The sequence below is a fragment of the Aquarana catesbeiana genome, linkage group LG02 (assembly GCF_042186555.1).
Source record: "Aquarana catesbeiana isolate 2022-GZ linkage group LG02, ASM4218655v1, whole genome shotgun sequence".
NCBI lineage: Eukaryota > Metazoa > Chordata > Amphibia > Anura > Ranidae > Aquarana > Aquarana catesbeiana.
This window is the reverse complement of record NC_133325.1, coordinates 276,942,206-276,951,745: the sequence shown is the minus strand read 5'-3', so window position 1 is coordinate 276,951,745 and position 9,540 is coordinate 276,942,206.

The following is a 9,540-nucleotide window of genomic DNA, read 5'->3' as shown; positions in this document are numbered from 1 at the left end:
ATGGATAAAAACCATACAGGATAAAAGCGATCACAAACAGATAAAAATGGCAATGTGGGAAGCTGAAAATGCTAGCCCTACGCGTTTCGACTAAACAGTCTTCAACAGGGGCATGAAACAGCCTCCCCACATTGCACTTACTTATAGACTGTACAAAACTTTCAAATTGACCGGGTCCGCCCCATCATGGCGGAACCAGAAGTGAAAAATCAGTAAGGACATAAACACTTATATCCAGTTCACATTTAATATACAATACCACAGCATACAGACCAAAGATATAAGGGAAAATCACAAATCTAATCATACCATAAAGAAAATTATGGCTATAAACCTCAGGGAACTGAAAAGTGTATCCTCCGCACGGCTTGCGTTCCAAGCCTCATGAACTCCATCCACGAGGCAGAGATGACAGCCAGTAACCAATCAGCTGCTGGTGTCTCATCGGCCCATCCACAGGGAGCTTGCGCTCCAAGCCTCATATGTGTCAGAGAGACCAGCCAGCATGAAGGCTGACGTCATCTCAGCTACAAGGAGAGGAGGTGCGTTAGGACCAATCAACAGCTGGTGTTAGACCGACTCCCACACAGGAGGCTTGCGCTCCACACCTCGTATGTGTGAAGGAGACAGTCCAGCTACGACGCCCTCCTCGTCTCGCCAAGCTTATGGTAATTGATCACACGCTCCAGGACAGCCGGACCACGCCCCCCTAAGTCCGGCACCAGTGTAAAACACAGCGCAGGACATCGTGGGCCATAATCCATCCAGCTGCCACCCAAAATACCCTCCTGGCACATGAACCAGCATACAGATAAAATAACATAAATTGCCTAAGTTTCATGGTCTGACGAGCGGGGTATCTGTGTCACAAGACCCCTGCAGGCACGTCAGAGTAATACATGCTCAGGCCTCCCTGGTGAGTGCAGAGCAACGCCACAATGCCAACCTAAATGGGAAAGAGACGCAGGAAACCGACACAAAAAGAAAAAAAATTGACACAAAAAGAAAAAAAAAAAAATTGGTTAACATGTTGTCACAGGCGCACTAACAAAGACACTGGATGGCCAATAGATATGGCCCCCGTATACAACTACCCACCCAAAGGGAGGGTACCAGAGATCATGTCCCCCTCAAAACATATAATGAACCATAAATTCAATATAATCAGAACCTCAAAAGGTGTATAAGGTTAAGGTATCATCCCACTCATCAAAAATAAATACAGTAAATCTTAAAACAAAAAAAAGATCCTAAAACAAAAAAGATCAAAAAGGGGGTGTGTTGCGGCTCGAAAGTGGAGGTACGCATCACGCACGGCTAATGAAACAATTAATATCCCATTCTACATTCATGCCGTACAGCGAGTAGCACCTCAACTCGTAGATCCAATAAGTTTCGAGCCGCGACACACCCCATGGACGGGACTCGCCCCTCCAGTGTGGGACGAACTTGTCAATGATCAAAAAAGAAGTACCCGTAGGGTCCCTATCATGACACTCCAGACAGTGGCGAGGAACGCTATGCTTAATACAACCCTTTTTAATTTTCGTAATGTGTTCGTTAACCCTGGTGGAGAAGGCTCTAGTTGGTAGTAAGGTAAACAATATGTCGGGTAGCGCACGTGGTGAAGTGTTTCATATTGTAATCCCTAGAGGTGACTGTAGAATGGAAAGTCACAGTTTTGCGTCTCCCACACGTGTTGTGCAAGCACACGTTACACTTTCTGCAAGGGAAATATCCCTTGCAGTCCTGAAAGAAGGAGACTGGACGGGGGGGATCGATAGTGTTGGGAGCGATTTCACCACGGACGGAGCGCACACCACGAAAAATGACACCAGCCCGGTCCAGCAAAACGGAACCCAGCACACGATCATTTTTCAAAACCCTACAATGCCTGTCAATAATTCTCTTAATTTCTTTGTGCTGTACAGAGAATGAGGTGAAGAAAGACCATTTAAATTGGTTTTTCTCCTGTACTCTAGGGCAATCCACCAATAGCGAATTCCTCTCCACCATTCTGACCTCACTAATGGTGGCATCAAGGTCCGAGGGTCTATACCCTTTCTCAACAAATCTTTCCCTAAGGGTCTGAGATTGGGACTGAAAGTCTTCAATGTTGCTACAGTTTCATCGCATACGAAGAAACTGTCCCTTAGGGACAGATCTGACATCACGGGAGACCATCCTCTCATGCCTATTAGATGCACTGCTATACGGCATGTGCGTCCTACGGACCTGGTAAGGGTATCCAATTTTTTCCATTGAAGATTTGTGTGCCTTGGTATCTGTGGTCGCCTTTCCATTTGAGTGTCAACTTACCCCCCGGTGTTTATGGTACCCTCTTATTGGAGAAGACTTCCCTTTTAACCTACACCTTATGGACTTCCGGCCTTTGCTGTTCCATATTTCACTATAGACACTTTGATTAAATCCAGCAGGTTACACTGCTGGTTTCCCACATTTGGTTTGCTGTTATATTCACATTTTCACAGGTGTATTTAATGTTATATTTTCTCATACATATATCAAGCTTATGTTAGATATTTTCAGCACTGCACTTTATTTATTTACACACATGTAAATTGCAACCATCCCTTGATAATACATAAAATTAACCTCAAAACGTGAGATTTTGTGGGCAATTTGAAAAAATATATATAAAACTTCATATATAGAAATGTATTTATCGTAGAAAAATTGCATAAAAAGTCTCGTACTGAAAAAACAAAACATTACATCAATAGTGTCAACAACATTGGACATTTGACTATTAGTCATAAAGTAGTAGTCCCCATCTACTTGCTGTTCCCTTCGTCATTGATTGTGCCGAAGAATACAGCAGAGGGGGATATCCGACACGTTTCGAAATATACTGTTATAAATCTTCTACGGGGGATAATACCACTTCTGAAAAAACAGCTTAAATAAGTAAAACGTTGGTACAAGATTGTATGAAAATATACATTATCATTACAAATAATCAACATGCACTTACAAAAAAATGTGTGTTTAGCAGAAGCACTCCTCCACATGGTAAGGATAACATACATGAGCCATAGAAAATCTCCCCCAAGAGGACACCAACGTGTCAACATCCATTGATTGCCTGATGTTAACTGCCCTGGATGGCACTGGAAAACTTTGCACTGTAGGTTGAAGGAAAAGAGCAAGACAAAGAATAATAGTAAATCCCCGGAAAAAAAATTAGTCTCAATTCCAGGGGATGCTGGGTCAGCCTGGGATGTTATTCCCCAAAAGGCTGGCTCAGTAACTAAAAGAAATTACTTACTTGGTAATTCCCTTAGATCCAAAGTGCATTGGTCCAGAAGGTCCCGTACCTGAATGTCAAAAATGGCATATAGCAAAGTTCCTGAGGGCTGGTAATCAGGGCGAGGGAGACAGCAAGGCTCCACATCGGTGATAACTTAGGGGTTGATCACTTGGATGGGGTTGGGAATTATGGGATGCCCAACTTGAAAATGTTCAAAACACAGAACAAAGGGACACTTTCTCTCTATTTACAAAAAGTCTTCTTCTTTTTTCCTCCTGCACAAACTTGGTTTTCATAGCATAGCACCTGCTGCTCACTCCTGTGGGAACTAGGAGGATGACACTAGTTCAGTAAGGGCCCATTATAGGCAGGAACTCTCATTACAAAGTAGTGCAATATGATTGAACAGCATGACATTCCTCCTTCTGCTTCCCTGTGGCCACTGATCCCAGCTCCACTTGGTTGCAGAAAATGCTAGTCCACCTGCCTGCCACCAGCTTTTGGCACCGCTTCTCCATCTTCCACCCGACTCCCCTGCTGGAATGTATATAGATAAGTCTTCACCATGCCAGAGATTAGTGTGTTGTTGCCACATCCCTATTGTATAGGAAAAAAGGAAGCCTCCTAGCTTGGGACTTTAAAGGCAACAACAACACATAAAATTTGATCATACAAACATGTAATTATCAGTTAAAAACATGACATAACAAAAAACAAAGGAACAAAAACGTAACAAAAACATAAGAAAATTGCATAGCAAGCATAGAATTGTATCATATATACTCTCCGATTATATTTTCAATCATCGCAGAGTATATACAGTATGATATAATTCTATGCTTGCTATGAAATTTTGTTATGTTTTTGTTCCTTTTTTCCCCTGCTGGAATGGCCCATGTTTATTTATAGGGTCGTCTCAGCTCCCTGCCAGCCCACCTCTGGGGATTAGCAGAGGCCCCATAAATATTCATGGCAGCTCCTCCTAACCTCCGTCCGTTCTATAACCATCCAGACACCAGGGGTAGGCACCAAAGAGCTGCCGGGATGAGTCATTCAGCCCTGGCCTCTAGTAATCCTGACCTAATTAAATGACTCAGATTATTCCTGGCCAGAATGTTCTTTTTCTTATGCTGCGTACACACGGTCGGACTTTTCGGCTACAAAAGTCCGACAGCCCGTCCGACAGACTTTCGACGGACTTTTGGCAGACTTGCGGCTGACTTTCTAACGAACGGACTTGCCTACATACGATCACACAAAAGTACGACGGATTCGTGCGTGATGACGTACACCGGACTAAAATAAGGAAGTTGATAGCCAGTAGCCAATAGCTGCCCTAGCGTGGGTTTTTGTCTGTCGGACTACCATACAGACGAGCGGATTTCTGGGTCCGGTGGAGTTACGACGTAAATATTTGCAGCATGTTCTAAATCTAAAGTCCGTCAGATTTGTGGCTGGAAAAGTCCGCCGAAAGTCCGGGGAAGCCCACACACGATCAGATTGTCCGCCGGATTTGGTCCGTCGGCCTTTTGTATCTGAAAAGTCCGACCGCGTGTACGCGGCATTGCTCTCAACACTAGTAGCACACACTACTAGAGGGTGCTACACATATATGTTCCACTGATACCATATGGTAAGGATTACTAGTCCCTAGTACTCATGGGACCCATTCAAGGAGATCCATGGCCACCTCCCTCTTTGCTATCTTCCTGGGTGTTCGCATATTGTACGGAGATTGAGAGACAGACATCTGCTAAAAGTCAGAAATACTGAAATTATCAGATAAAAGCAAAAAGAAAAGCAAAAAGAAAAGCAAAACAGAAGCGCCTCCGGGTTAGAATCAGTTAAAAAAGCTTTATTATACAAAACGAAAATGTCCACTTACATGGATAAAAGGCAAGTAGAGCAAAGATTTCCTCGAGTGGTGATGTCGCAGCGTGAGTGCCTGTATGTCAGCTCATGTCCAGGGGAGAGAGGGGAGACAATCCCGTCCAGCAGGTTGTGTGAACTTGGTCCCAGGGATGAAAACGCGGCTTGGCTTGTGTGAGTAGTGGAACGCAGCAACGCAGTGACGTCACAGACAGTGTGACGACGTTTCGGCGCATGCGCACTGTGTACTACAGACGTGTGCCTTCTTCAAGCATTGAGGATAGAGGCTCATAAGAGCCTTATATGTGCTCAGTGATGGAACCATCTAGTGGAGATTGCGTATTATAACGCAATCTAAATAGAGGGGCTTCACCAAGAAGGATAAAAAATGATCAATGGAAATAAAAATAAGGGGGAGAGGGGGCTGTGAGGGAAGAAAAAAATATAATATACTATAAAAATAAAAATAGATTAAAAATTGTATAAAAAGCTAACTGTATGAAAAGGATTTCGCGCAAACACATAAAGTGAAAATTCAATATATAGCGATAAATCAAATAAATGGTGCAAATCCAATAAGAAATGTCCAATAATAGTGAAAAGTGTGAACTTCTAATTTCCTATAGGACACTTTGGTGAAAAATTAGCTGGATGATGTATTTTCACATACAATCAATGATTAGATGGTTTCCTTCCCTTAAAACAAGTCTCCCATTGCCCTTTCCTTAAAGGGCTTAAAATAAAGCCTTGATGTAGATACAGGTGATGGTCAGGGAGTAGTTGGAGTGTGTCCCCTGGTGGTGGTTCCTGGTGTGTTGGTATTAAGGATGCTTCTAGTCAGGAGCGATTCCGAATCCTGGGCTCCGGTCCAACCAAGTGGGGAAAAAGAGAAGGAACAAGGAGGCTTCCGATGGTGTAGTTCGTTAAAAAATGATTTTTATTTTACCAAAAAAACTTTCCAAACACTGGGTAAAAAGCGATACACACTGTGGATACAGTGTGCAGCGGTGACAGGTAAAGATGGCGGCGGGACGCTGTCACCTGGTACAAAGCTTCTGGTTCACACTGACAGCTTCTGGACCGGAAGCTTTGTACCAGGTGACGGCGTCCCGCCGCCATCTTTACCTGTCACCGCTGCACACTGTATCCACAGTGTGTATCGCTTTTTACCCAGTGTTTGGAAAGTTTTTTTGGTAAAATACAAATCATTTTTTAACGAACTACACCATCGGAAGCCTCCTTGTCCCTTCTCTTTTTCCCCACTTGGTTGGACCGGAGCCCAGGATTCGGAATCGCTCCTGACTAGAAGCATCCTTAATACCAACACACCAGGAACCACCACCAGGGGACACACTCCAACTACGCCCAGACCATCACCTGTATCTACATCAAGGCTTTATTTTAAGCCCTTTAAGGTAAGGGCAATGGGAGACTTGTTTTAAGGGAAGGAAACCATCTAATCATCGATTGTATGTGAAAATACATCATCCAGCTAATTTTTCACCAAAGTGTCCTATAGGAAATTAGAAGTTCACACTTTTCACTATTATTGGACATTTCTTATTGGATTTGCACCATTTATTTGATTTATCGCTATATATTGAATTTTCACTTTATGTGTTTGCGCGAAATCCTTTTCATACAGTTTACTATTATGGTGATTCAGTGAGCACTATTTGATTTTGCAGCATCACTCTTATGGTTTTATACACATCCTACTGATTCAACGCATTTATATAGTAGCGCAGAGGTCCCATCACTTAATTTTTCTGTATAAAAAGCTAATGGGAAAAGGTATAAATGTGCATGTGTATATATTGACCTCTGCAGAGCTACTGTATGCAGACGACAATATATAGTTAATGTTGTCAGAATAAGTGTGATAATGAAAACAATACATAAAGGACATAACAAAATCAATGGATAAGTAATAAAACCATTATTTCCATAAACAATATAGAGAATCTGGTAAATAGATAATCAAACAATATGTATCAGGGGGGAAAAAGGAGAGAAGATGTGTAGTAAAAATGGACAATGGACATTAAAAATAACTAATTATTGGGTAAAGATGATGACTGAGGAATATAAGGGGGAGAAAAACAAGATAGATACAGATCTATCATGAATTAGATTCCCTATATATGTGTATATGTGTACTCAAAAATATATCATGGATAGGGTTGTAAATAAAATTGAAAACAGAAAGCATATGCGTATGTATCTCTCTCTAAAATAATGCTAAAAAATCAAGATAGCGGAAGGAGGATTGCGAGGAAGAGAAATCAGTCAAAAATCATGATAGGATCGTAGATAGCTCCAGAGTCTCGTTGATTCCCCCAGGTGACAAAGTATCGAGGGAATATATCCAGTATGTTTCTCGTTCACACAGCCTGAAAAACCTTTCTGCTTCAGAGAGATTTTTTGGCATTTGTTCCAAGACCCACACTTTTAGGCCATGGATGGAACCTTGCTGACATTTTGCAAAATGGCGAGGGACACTATGTTTATCTTTCCCTTCCTCAATTTTCCTGCAATGTTCTCCAAACCTTTGTCTTAAAGGGCGAATGGTGCGGCCTACATATAGTAGGTGGCAGGGACAATAGAGGCAATAGACTACAAAATCAGATGAGCAGTTGTAAAACTCATTGATGTCATAGGTCTTGCCCTTGGTGGAGAAATGTTTTTGGCCATGTTCCACAAAATCGCAGGTTTTGCACAGAGCTTTTTTGCACTGAAACATGCCATATAGTGGAAGTAGGGCTTGACGGTGTGAACAAGGGTTTTAATTTACTGGGAGCAACTTTATTTTTGACAATCAGTGCTTTTCTATAGGTGACAATGGGGAATTTGGGTAATAGAGTCTTAAGATGAGGATCCTCCAGAAGTATTGGCCAATGCCTCTTGAGGATAGTTTCCATTTTTTTATGATCACGGTGAAATCTAGTAATGAAGCAGACCGACTGATTGGTGGCTTCTTTTTTCTTACCCAGTGCAGGAGTATCTGATATGTGATTCAGGATATCCCTTATCCCTCAATTTGGCACTAAGCACACTACTTTCCTTGATGTAATCTAGGTGGTTGGTACAGTTGCATTTAAGACGACAAAATTGCCCTCTTGGGATGTTAATCTTCCACTGGTTGTGGTGACAACTTTTATAATGCAGAAGTGAATTGCCAGCATTGGGTTTGGAGTAATTTCTGGAGTGTATGGTATCACCATCATGATATAGCTCCAAATCCAAAAATGCCAACTTTTCCGCATTGGAAACATGGGTGAACCTAAGGCCATGGGGATTGTTGTTACAATGATTGACAAATTCTAATGTATCCTGAGAAGAACCACTCCAGATGATTATGATATCATCTATGTACCTGCCATAGAATACAAGGTACCTGGAATAGGGATTGTTATCCCATATATACTGGTGTTCCCAATGATCTAATCATCAAGACAGCAGACAAGGGTGGAGGGGTTGTCATCATGGACCGAGACAACTATATCAAAGAAGGGCACCGTCTTCTAGCGGATACCTCCACATACAGGAAACTTACCAAGGATCCCCTTCCCGAGTACAAATTGGAATTAAACCTCCTAATAGAAAGGGCAATAAATCCTACATCTTGGAAAAATCTGAAGCTTCATTCCTTATCAAAGACATTTACCTCACCCCATATTTCTACCACATTCCGAAGGTCCACAAAAGCCTGGTTAATCCTCCAGGTAGGCCTATAATAGCAGCTATTATTAGCCTAACATCAGGACTTTCCAAATATATAGACCACTACCTCCAGCCGTTGGCTCAGGGCCTCCAGTCCTACATTAGGGAGGGTACTCACCTTTTGGAGTTACTTGTTCCATATTCCTGGAATGATGATTATACCTGGCTGTCATTGGACGTCAGTTCCTTGTACACATCCATTCCACATAATTTTGGTCTTACAGCTCTTCGTCATTTTCTGTTCCAAGACCAGTATATGAATGATAGACAAGCTGCATTCATTTTGGACTGTACTGCATTTTATCTAGAACACAATTATTTCACCTTTTACAATCAATTTTATGTTCAAGTACAAGGCACTGCGATGGGCGCTAATTTCGCCCCCTCGTATGCAAATTTGGCCATGGGCCTTTGGGAACACCAGTATATATGGGATAACAATCCCTATTCCAGGTACCTTGTATTCTATGGCAGGTACATAGATGATATCATAATCATCTGGAGTGGTTCTTCTCAGGATACATTAGAATTTGTCAATCATTGTAACAACAATCCCCATAGCCTTAGGTTCAACCATGTTTCCAATGCGGAAAAATTGGCATTTTTGGATTTGGAGCTATATCATGATGGTGATACCATACACGCCAGAAATTACTCCAAACCCACTGCTGGCAATT